The sequence below is a fragment of the Microtus ochrogaster genome, chromosome 7 (genome assembly GCF_000317375.1).
Source record: "Microtus ochrogaster isolate Prairie Vole_2 chromosome 7, MicOch1.0, whole genome shotgun sequence".
Classification (NCBI taxonomy): Eukaryota; Metazoa; Chordata; class Mammalia; order Rodentia; family Cricetidae; genus Microtus; species Microtus ochrogaster.
In genome coordinates this window covers 59,067,371-59,077,962 of record NC_022014.1, presented here as the reverse complement: position 1 = coordinate 59,077,962, position 10,592 = coordinate 59,067,371, and positions in this window count along the sequence as shown.

The window sequence follows — 10,592 nt, the reverse complement described above, 5'->3', positions numbered from 1 at the left end:
AAATGAGTCAGAGTTGAGTGTGCGTGTGCGTGTGCGTGTGTGTGTGTGTGTGTGTGTGTGTAAATAGGCCATAGTGGGAACTGGGAAATGAGTCATGGAGTTGAGAGACAGAGAATGGAGAACGGATCATACAAACAAGCTATAGTGGAGATTGTGTATATATGATAATTAATTGGTTCCAGTAAAAATAAACTTCAGTTAGGGATCGTGGTACAACCCTGTAGTGAGTTCAAAGTCAGTCCAAGGCACTTATAGAGACCCTGTCTTTAAAAAAAAGAAAGAAAAGAAGCAAATATTTGTCTGCCAGAGTGTTGACAGTGTGCTCCTAGCCCCCGCGCCCAAAACACAATGCCCCCAGAAGCCAGCAATCCTTCCAGGCCTGCCAGGTGTCCACCACAGTCACGAGGGCCTTCGAGCAAGACCGCCAGCCTGCCCGTGGAGGAAGAGCCAGGCCAGTGCCCCAGAGGGCTGGAGGGACGCTGTGTTTATAGGGGCTGGAGCATGGGGTTGGCATAAAAGACAGCTGTGTTCACATCCTTAGCTGCGACAGTAAAATGGAGCACGTGACACCGGGCCTGGCACACGGTGTACAGATGAGTGCGTCTCTGCTGTCTGTCCATCAAAGGACCTGGGGGTCTGGGGGCGTGACTTGGTGGTTCCACGCCCCTCCTAGCAGGCACTGGGTCCTAGGTTCAGTCCCAGCAGCACAAACACCAGGCATAGTGCATGTCTGTAATCCTAGTACTTTTGAGGTGGAGGCAAAAGAATCAGAAGTTCAGGGTCATCCTCGGCTCCATAGCAAGTTCAAGGCCAGCCTAGGATACATGAGACCCTGCCTCAAACATAAGGAAAAAGAAAGAAATGGGGGAGGCAAAAGAGGGGAGGAGGATGGAGGAAAAAGGGAAGGTAGAGAGGAAGGAAGAGTAAGAGGGAGGGAGGGAGAGAGAGAGGGAAAAGAAGGGTTTATAGCTCAGGGCTGGGGGTATAGCTCTACTGGTAGCATACCTACCTAGTATGCACATGCATAAAGCTGGGGGTTCAATTCCCAGCATGCACTGAGCTAGGCACGGTAACATAGGCCTGTAATCTCAGCACTTGGGAGGTGGAGGCACAAGGATCAGAAGTTAAAGGTCATTCTGGACTAGGTAGGGAGTTCTAGCCTAGTCTGGGTCACTGAATTTGTGAGACCTGTGAAGAAAAAAAAGGACTTTTCCTTAGCTGCCTCCTGACACTCTATGCAAGTCAGACGTTAAGGCGAGTGCCCCAAGACTTAGGGCCAGAAGAACCAATCCTTCAACTCCTAGGGCATTTTTCTCATGTTGGAGGACACCTGGAATGTTGTATCTTGATATACATTTTCTGTCTTAAAGGTTTAAGCCTGGGAGGAAACTCTTCCCTGGGGAAGTGAGGGATACGTGAGCTGTGAGGAGATTGGAGAGGAGGGGTCTGAGACAAAAGCTGAACACAGCCCATTCATAGGTTCTTTTAAAAAAATTTATTTATTTAGCATGTATACAGTGTTCTGTCTGCATGTGCCCCTGCAGGCCAGAAGAGGCACCAGATCTCATTACAGATGGTTGTGAGCTACCATGTAGGTGCTGGGATTTGAACTTAGGACCTCTAGAAGAAGCAGTCAGTGCTCTTAACCTGTGAACCATCTCTCCATCGCCCCATTCTTACTAGGTTCTTATTTCATTGGCTATGAGGCAACAGGAAGCACTCCAGGTAGAAGAAAAGGCTCAAGCCTAGAGGTCTAAGATTGGTAGAGAATGACCCCTCATTTTTGGGAGGGTCTTTAGAGCCTGGCAGGCCACAGGACCGACTGTAGAAAAAGAGCCTTCAGATGAGGGCAGACATCCTTGGCACACAGTGCAAAATAGTGTGCCCATCACTGTCATTTGTGTCTCTTGGTGAGCCCACAGGCAGGTGGTTGAGTGGGGACTCCCAGGAAAGGTTTATTCTAATCCTCTGTGGCCTTCGTGAGCCTCCACTATGACTCTAGTTGGTTTCCTGAATTCTGTGTGCTACTGGATCAATGCCCAGGGGTTCTGCTCTAGGCTCCCAGCTCTAACCCTTGCAACAGAGTTTTCTCAACAGTGTTAGGCCGGGAGGGGAGGGCCACCTGCGGTGACTTCCTTTGTGCTCTGACTTGCCAAGGCTGAGACCATTTTTTTTTCTCCCTCCTCACCAAGCTAAGTGTTGACAGAAAAGTAACACAGCCACTCCCCTTCCCATCTCCTCACTCTTGGAGCTGGGCCACAGTGGGAACCTGGGATATTTGGAAAACAGTCCATACGGTTGCCTAGTGCTGTCATTGACCAGAACGGAAGTTTGGTGTGGTTGAGTCTCCCAGGAAGTTTTGTATTTGAACCTCCACTGCAGGGGACCCTTAAAACAGATCTCCACCGGCACATATAGCTTTCGGTAATGTTTGCTTGTCTGTCTGTCTGCGGTTTGTGTCTGAGACAGATTTACACTCCGTAGCACAGGCTAACCTGTGTAGCCCAGAGTGGCCTAAACGCATGGCAATCCTTCTGCCTCAGCCTTCAATGTCTGAGATTAAAGACATGAACTACCACACCCAGCTTGCTTTAGATCATTTTGCTCATTTTATGTCATAGTCCAAGTCTCACTACGTAGTCCTGGTTGTCCTAGAATTCTCTATGTAGACCAGGCTGGCTTCCAAACTCCCAGAGATCCATTTGCCTCTGCTTCCCAAGTGCTGGGATTGAAGGTATTTGTCACCATGTCTAGCTATTATATTTATTATCATTGTGTATGTGCTGTGTATAGACAGGGTATCATGTAACCACATCAGGCATGTGGGGGCCAGAGTCAGTTCTCTCCTTATGTCTTGTCTCTGGGTTCTGGAGATAGGTCTCAGATTATCGGCTTTGGGTAGCTAGCATGTGCTCTTACTCCCTGCGCCATTTAACTGATCCTGTCATTTTGTTCATAAACAAACAAAACAGCTGGACAGTGGTAGGCAATGAGCGGTCTTGTGAGAGATAAAGGACATGGCTAGTTGGTAAGAGGAGTAATAGTTGGACCCTGAACAATGCCAGCTAGCTGCCTGGCACCTTTGTACCCATGGAGGTGTGCTCTAAAGGGAATGGGAAGGGTGTGCAGGACAGGTTGAGCCCACCCATGGTCACCCTTCCAAGACAGTTCCTTACAGTAGCATTTATATCACAGAGTAGCAGGGGCATAGCTGAGACCACTTGAGAGATTTCAGGCTGGTGCAACTGAATGAGTTTCTGGATATTTGAAGACCCCTCCCCCCCAAAAAATATCACTTTTCCAGATGGGAAGATTCTGGAAGTGTACAAAAACATCTGTGGTTTGGAGACTATCCTGAACTTTGTTTGGTCAATAGTTTGGGACATTGGTATTCATAGGTACTTATAGGTAGATGGCCTTGGTCTCAGAAGAAATCAGCACCCTTTCAAAAGACTGGAGATGTCCAGATACAGAGAATGAGGCATGGGCTCATGAAGCTGAGCAAGGTCTTCATGAAGTTCCACACCTCAGCTGGTACACAGCAACGCTTCTGCGATTGTTTCCAGTCTCAAGAGTCTTTCGATCAGTTCTGACTTTGGACCTAGACGACTATGTCATCTGTCAACAAGGACAGTTGTAGTTCTTCCTTCCTCGTCATCATGTCTTATTTCCTTTTCTTGTCGTATTGCAAAGGTAAACAACTTTCAGGCCCATGTTGAAAAGCAGTGAGGAGACACCTTTGCTTTGGTCATGACTTTAGGAACAGTCTGGTTTCTCACCATTGAAGTCAGTGGTAATTGGAGGGTTCCTTATAGACTGTCTTCATCAACTTGAGGGAGTCCCTCCCCTTTCTAATTTGCAGAGGGTCTTATCGTGAATGAGGACTAGGGCTTATTTGGTTTTATTCTTAACCTTTACTTTCATTCATTGGTACAATCTGGTGACTTTTCTTCTTCAGTCTGTTGATAAGAAGTTTACAGTACTTAGTTTTTTGAGCTTGCCTTGCATTTTTGAGATAAATCCTGTGTGGCCATGGTGCATAACTTTTTAATATACTGTTGGTATTAGTGGGCTAATATTTTTGTTGAGGTGTATGCAGATTGGGAAGAAAAGAATTTACATTATTTCCAGGCTGGGGAGTTATACCACAGCTCTTAGGAGAAGATCCAAAGTGTCGCAGACTCCATCCGCAAGGAATAGACACCCTGAGTGGCTGGGCCAGGGAGAAAAGGCCTCTGTGGTCAGATGATATCTGAAATTGAGTGTTCCAATCTGGCCGTCCCACAGGGAGAGACGACTCCAGTCTGGACCTACTCCAGGAGGAGCTGCCTCACCCTGGGCTCCCTGCCTGGGGACAGCTGGCCTTAGCCTGGCTCACCATTCCTGATCTTCCCTCCCCCCACCTCTGTCCTGGTCAGCTCACCAACTCCACGCCCCCAGGAAGGCCTGATTTACCCACCACTTCCGCCCAAACTTCCTCTTTGAAGGCAGTTTGGATGGGACTTTGCACTTTCTAAATGGGCTCCAGCCCTGGCTCCCGGGCTTGGCTTTAGTCTTGGCTTGGCCTCTGATTTATCACTCGCTAAAATTATCTTATTTGCTCCCCTTATTTACCGTCTGCCTCCTCCCTCTGGAATGCAACCTCCGCGAGGCCAGGGACTTTACCTCCCCTGTGCTCTGCCCTAGACCAAGATTAGATAGAGCCAGGCATGGACCACAAACTCAGAAAGTTTGTTGAGAGAATGAATGAATTTGTGGACCGGAAAGTCGTGGCTCCTCTCTTAGGCTTAGCTGTGGGATAAGGGAATGAATGCCTCCTCTCTCAGTTCTTTGAAGCATCACCATTCTCAAATGCCTTGGGAAGGGGTTGCCTGAGGACCTAAGCCATAACTTAGGCACAGTCTGGGACAGAGTTGGGTGGAAGGAGCTACCGTCTTACCATGTTCACATTCCGTTGTATCCCAAGGAGCCACAAGGAGATCTACCAGCCTACCTGGTGTCATGGAGTCCTGCTGATACTTTGTATCTGCCAGGGACATCCACACATTGTGGTTGTTCTTTCATCCTGTCACCAATGCCACTAGAAACAGCATGACTTTCCCATCTGTGTTAGATGCATGAGAAGGGTAGTGGACAGTACTGGAGGGCAGTGACTCCATCTGACCTCCCACTGGGGGGGACTCTGCAAGGCTACAAGATGAAGTCTATAGTCCCCTTGTGCCTGGCAACAGCCCTAACCTTATCCGGCCTCTCCCCACCCCGTTCCCTAAATGGCTTCTGCGATCCATACAGGTTCCCAGTGTCTGCCTTTGCCCTGGCTGCCCCTATCCCTGGGATGTCCTCCGCTCTGTCTTCCTGTGTTCCTAACTTACTCATTTACTGAGATCCAGCTTTACAAGTCATCTCTCTTCCACTTGGAAGCAACCGCTCACTCACCTCCACGCCCCTAGCACCATCAATGCCCTCTTGAGGACAGGGTCTGTATCATCCTGTCACAGCCAAGTGTGCTCAGGTCCACTTTCCCCAGACCATCAGCATCGAACCATGAATCACTGAGCCCTACTCGTGGACAGCTCAGCTTCTGAGATATAAACAAACGGATAGAGGGACAGATGGACAGATGGACGAACGGACAGGGGGATGGATGGACAGATGATAGAGGGAGAGATAGATGGATAGATGGATAAATGGATAGTTGGATGGGTTGGCGGATGAAGCATAGAAAAGTCCATGAGATCCCTAGAAGGTCTGTATCCAAGGCCTTATTCATTCATTCATTCATTCATTCATTCGTTCGTTCATTTCATTCACTATGCCCTTTGTTGGTATGTTTCTTTTGAGACAGGATCTCACTATGTAGCCATTAAGTAGACTAGACTGACCTCAAACTCGTAGACGTCTGGCTGTTTCACCTCCCAAGTGTGGGGTTAAAGGCATGTGCCACCCAAGCCTGGCAACAGACTCTCTATTTAAATACCTACCTCATGCCCAGTGCTGGGACTAGCCATGGTGACCTAGACGGACACAGTCACTGCTCGTGTTGACATTCCCATCCCTTGGAGAACACACACAAACAAACGAGGCAAGCATTTGCAACTTACGGAAAATGATGTCAAGTAAAATCGAGGAAAAAAACCTTTCTCTGAAATAGAAGACAGAAAGGGAACTGCCATGAGAAGGGGGGCTGTGGGGTGCCAGAGAGAGAGGGGAGCTGGGCAAAATCCCAAAGGCAGGATCAAAGCCAGTGGCCATATAGGACTGGAACAGAGTGGCCAGGGTAAGAGCAGTGGACAAAAGAGGGGCAAGCAGGCAGGGGCGGAGCATCAGGACCTGTGAGGCCACCGCAGGAGGCTTAAGTTGTATTCGAAACCCATTGGAGGGTCATTAGAGAATTTTAACAGAAACGGGAGCCGACTCTTGTTTTGGAATCTCGGTGGTTGCCTTGTGGGACTGACTCGGAGGATAAGTGGCAGACACGGTAGCAGGAAATGGTTATGGCATGGGCATGAGCAGCTGGGAAAAAGTGGGTTTCCATGCGTGGCGGAAAAGGGATTAGTAGGGCTTTGCTCATGGTGACAGAAAAGGAGAATTCAGGACACATGTTGGTGATCGACCAGAGAAACTGGGAGTGGTGGCATTTCCTGGCGTGAGAAAGAGTGTGTGGAACCATGGAGGGTGGGCTCACCTCCCTGCAGCATGGAGCTGTCCAGAGGGCAGCAGCTATGCCTGTGGAGAGCTCTGTTCCTATGGCACATTCTGTCATCATAGCCATGTGAAGGCTGAGCCCGTGTGACTCCAGAGACTGGGCACAGAAAGGGCCGCACCACAGACGTTGTTAAGGAACAACTGGTGAGGGAGAGAAACCACCAGAGTGATCCCGTGGAGGCCGAAAGAATAGAAGATTCCAGAGAGGGTCAGTGGCCAAGTGGGCTGCCTGCTCCTGAGAGGTCAAGGGAGGTGAGGAGAGAAATCTGTGCCCTGGAGTTGGCAGCTGGGAGGGTGTTACTGATTTGACAAAAGCAGTTCCGGTTGAGCGGGGCGATGGCAGCCAGGTTGGAATGGGTTGAGGAGGGAGCAAAAGGTAAGAAAGTAGAGACAGCTGGTGGAGACACTTTCCAAGACAGGAAGACAGAGGGAGGTGTGAGGTGTGGTGGCTTGTTGTGTGATGTTTTGCTCTTTTGTCTTTTGGGGGGAACCACCATCCAGCTCCCAGATAAATCACACAAAGAGGCATATTCTTAGTTATGAATTCCTGGCCTTAGCTTGGCTTGTTTCTTGCCAACTTTTCTTAACTTCAATTATCCCAACTACCTTTTGCCTCTGGGATTTTCCCTTTTCTTACTTCTGTATATCTTACTTTTACTCCTGCTCCATGTCTGACTGTGTGGCCGGGTGGCTGGCCCCCCGATGCCCTCTGCTCCTTGTTCCCTCTTTTCTCCTTAGACCAATTCTGCCTGCCAGCCCGGCCTAGCCTTGTTCCTGTCTTGCTATTGGCCATTCAGCTCTTTATTAGACCAACAGGTGTTTTTTTTTGTTTTTGTTTTTTTGGTTTTTCGAGACAGGGTTTCTCTGTGGTTTTAGAGCCTGTCCTGGAACTAGCTCTTGTAGACCAGGCTGTTCTCGAACTCACAGAGATCCGCCTGCCTCTGCCTCCCAAGTGCTGGGATTAAAGGCGTGTGCCACCACCGCCCAGCCAACAGGTGTTTTAGACACGCAAAGAACCACAGCTTCACAGAGTTAAACAATTGCAGCATAAACAAAAGCAAAACAGTTTAAAACAATATTCCCCAACAGGAACTGTCGTTGGCTTTAATATAGAAGACGGACACCCATGAGCGGTAGACAGAAAAGAGCCACAAGAAGAGGCTGTGAGGAAGCACAGGGCCCAGGTGTCAAGTATAAGCGGAAGGCCCAGCCCGTGGTGGTGATTTCACTGTGTCCCTGGCTGTCCTGGAACGTGCTCTGTAGACCAGGCTGGCCTCAAACTCAGTGAGCTGCTGCCTCTGCCTCTTGGGGGCTAGGACTAAAGGTGTGCACCACCATGTCTAGCCAGATTATTATTATTCTAATAGGCCAGGAGGGGGGAGAAGAGGCAGGGTCATCTGAAGGGAATATCAAGGGGAGAGCGTGGACATTTGAAGAAGTATGAGGTGATCTGAAGCATTTGTTTTTAGAAAGCAGGAGAACAGCCATGGGAAACACCGCTGGGGTGGAGAGGTGGTTAGTAATAATACACTGCCTCACAACCTGAGAATGAACCTGAGTTCACTCCTCAGTTCCCACTCAAAACAAACAAAAAACTAACCGACAAAATTGGGCGTAGCAGGATATACTTGTACTCCCAGCCCCGAGGACGTAGAAATCTTCGCCATCAACTAACAGTCTGATCATCGAGCCCAGGCCAAGGATAGACCCTGTCTCAAACAAACAAAGCTGAGGGGTTAGCACATGGCTTTTTTTTTGGGGGGGGGGTGTTTTTTGAGACAGGGGTTCTCTATATTGCTTGGCTGTCCTGGAACTCACTCTGTAGACCAGGCTAGCCTCAAACTCAGAGATCTACCTGTCTCTGCCTCCTGAGTTCTGGGATTAAAGGAATGGACCACCACTCACAGCACAGCATGGGATTTTTAAACAAAATTTGTATCTTTATTTACTTTTATTGTATGAACGTTTTGCCTGTGTATATGTTTGCCATGTGTGTGGCTGGTCCCTGTGGAGGTCAGAAGAGGGCATCAGATTCCCTGGGACAGGAGTTATAGACAGTCGTGAGCCACTGTGTTGGGACTGGGAATGCAGATCATTTCCCCTCACACAGCCAAACCTCCAAACATGAAGTGGCTTCAGGGTTGGTGAAAGGATGGCAGAGCTGGGAAGTTGTGTGTGTTCCCAGGGAGAGAAGAGGGTGCTTCTCAGAGCCAGAGACCAGAGTGGGCCAGTGGGGTGGGCCACATCATTTTCAAAACGTGGGAGCAGGACAGGCTGCTCAAAACACTGGACTGTCCCTGGGCTCCTGTGACTCAGGTGAGGTCAGTTTCCTCGAGGGCTGGTCCTGAGCCAGGCTGTAACACTGGGTTATTGTGGTTCCTCCAGCCAGGCTGTGATGCTGGGTTATTGTGGTCCTGAGCCAGGCTCTAACACTGGGTTATTGTGGTCCCTCCAGCCAGGCTGTGACGCTGGGTTATAGTGATCCTGAGCCAGGCTGTGATGTTGGATTATTGTGTTCCTCCAAGCCAGACTGTGATGCTGGGTTATTGTGGTCCTCCAGCCAGGCTGTGATGCTGGGTTATTGTGGTCCTCAGCCAGGCTGTGATGCTGGGTTATTGTGGTCCTCCAGTCAGGCTATGATGCTGGGTTATTGTGGTCCTCAGCCAGGCTGTGATGCTGGGTTATTGTGCTCCCCCTGGGCTCCAGTGGAGGAGAGTGAACAGCACCAGAACTGGGGTATTGTGGCCAAGATGACTTCAGACTGGGTGGGTCCCTTCGAGGCCATCTGGCAGGCCAGCATTATCTATCATATGACAAGATGCAAGCATGTATGTAAAGTCAGGGGAAGGCTTGGGACCGGCTGAGTGTCTCTGTGTGGATGTGCACTTGTGCACACCAGGATCACTGACCAGCTGAGAAACAGGAACCAGCAGAGTCATCCCCCAGAAACATGACTCCCCGGAGCCTGGCAAAAAGCAGCTGGGTAACTGGACAAGGGGTGTGGCCATCTCTGCCCAATGGCTCTGGCCTTTCCGTGTCATCTGCTCCATCTGTTGACCAGGCCTGAAAAGTGTGCACAATACCAGAGCCGCTGTGCCTGGGTCTTCTGTGAGAGGACTAGTCTTGATGTCGCTCTGGGGGTCTGCCAGAGTCCCTGTCAGGGTAGCAGGGTAGAGGCTTTAGGATCCATCCGTCTGTGTGATCTCTCTCTCTCTCTCTCTCTCTCTCTCTCTCTCTCTCTCTCTCTCTCTGTGTGTGTGTGTGTGTGTGTGTGTGTGTGTGTGTGTGTGTGTGTGTGTACATGTGCTTGCAGAGGCCAGAGGAGGCATTGGCTGTCCTGTTTTATCACTAGCCACTCTACTTCTTAGAAACAGGTCTTTTTCCTATTTTACCTAGAGCTCAGCTAGTGAGCAACAGACCCAGCAATCCTCCAGTCTCTGCTCCTGCACCAGCACTGGGGTTACAAGTGTTCATGTGGCTACCCAGCTTTTTTCTTGAATGTTAGAATCCAAGCACAGGTCCTTATATGCACTTACTCACTGAGCCATCTCTCCAGCCCCATACTGGCCTCTCAGTGGTTGTGAGTGGCTGGGCCAGTGTTCTTTCTGTTTGCTGAAGGAATCATTCCCCTAAATCCATTTCCAATAACTAACCCAGCACAGCCCTTCTGTGGGGAACAGGCTGGGCAAATGGGACCAGGAGCCAAAAAAGGCCGAGGGGCTAGCTCAGGAGATGGTCCACATATTGCCCATAAATCCCAAGGCTTCTGGCACACTTTCTTTCCCATACCCAGTCTGTAAGAGACCGCCAATCAAAAACTGTCCCTGGGGGCTCGAACCGTGCCCTGCTGGAACTGCCCATCTGTTACTCCCATCGCCTTTCCTGGT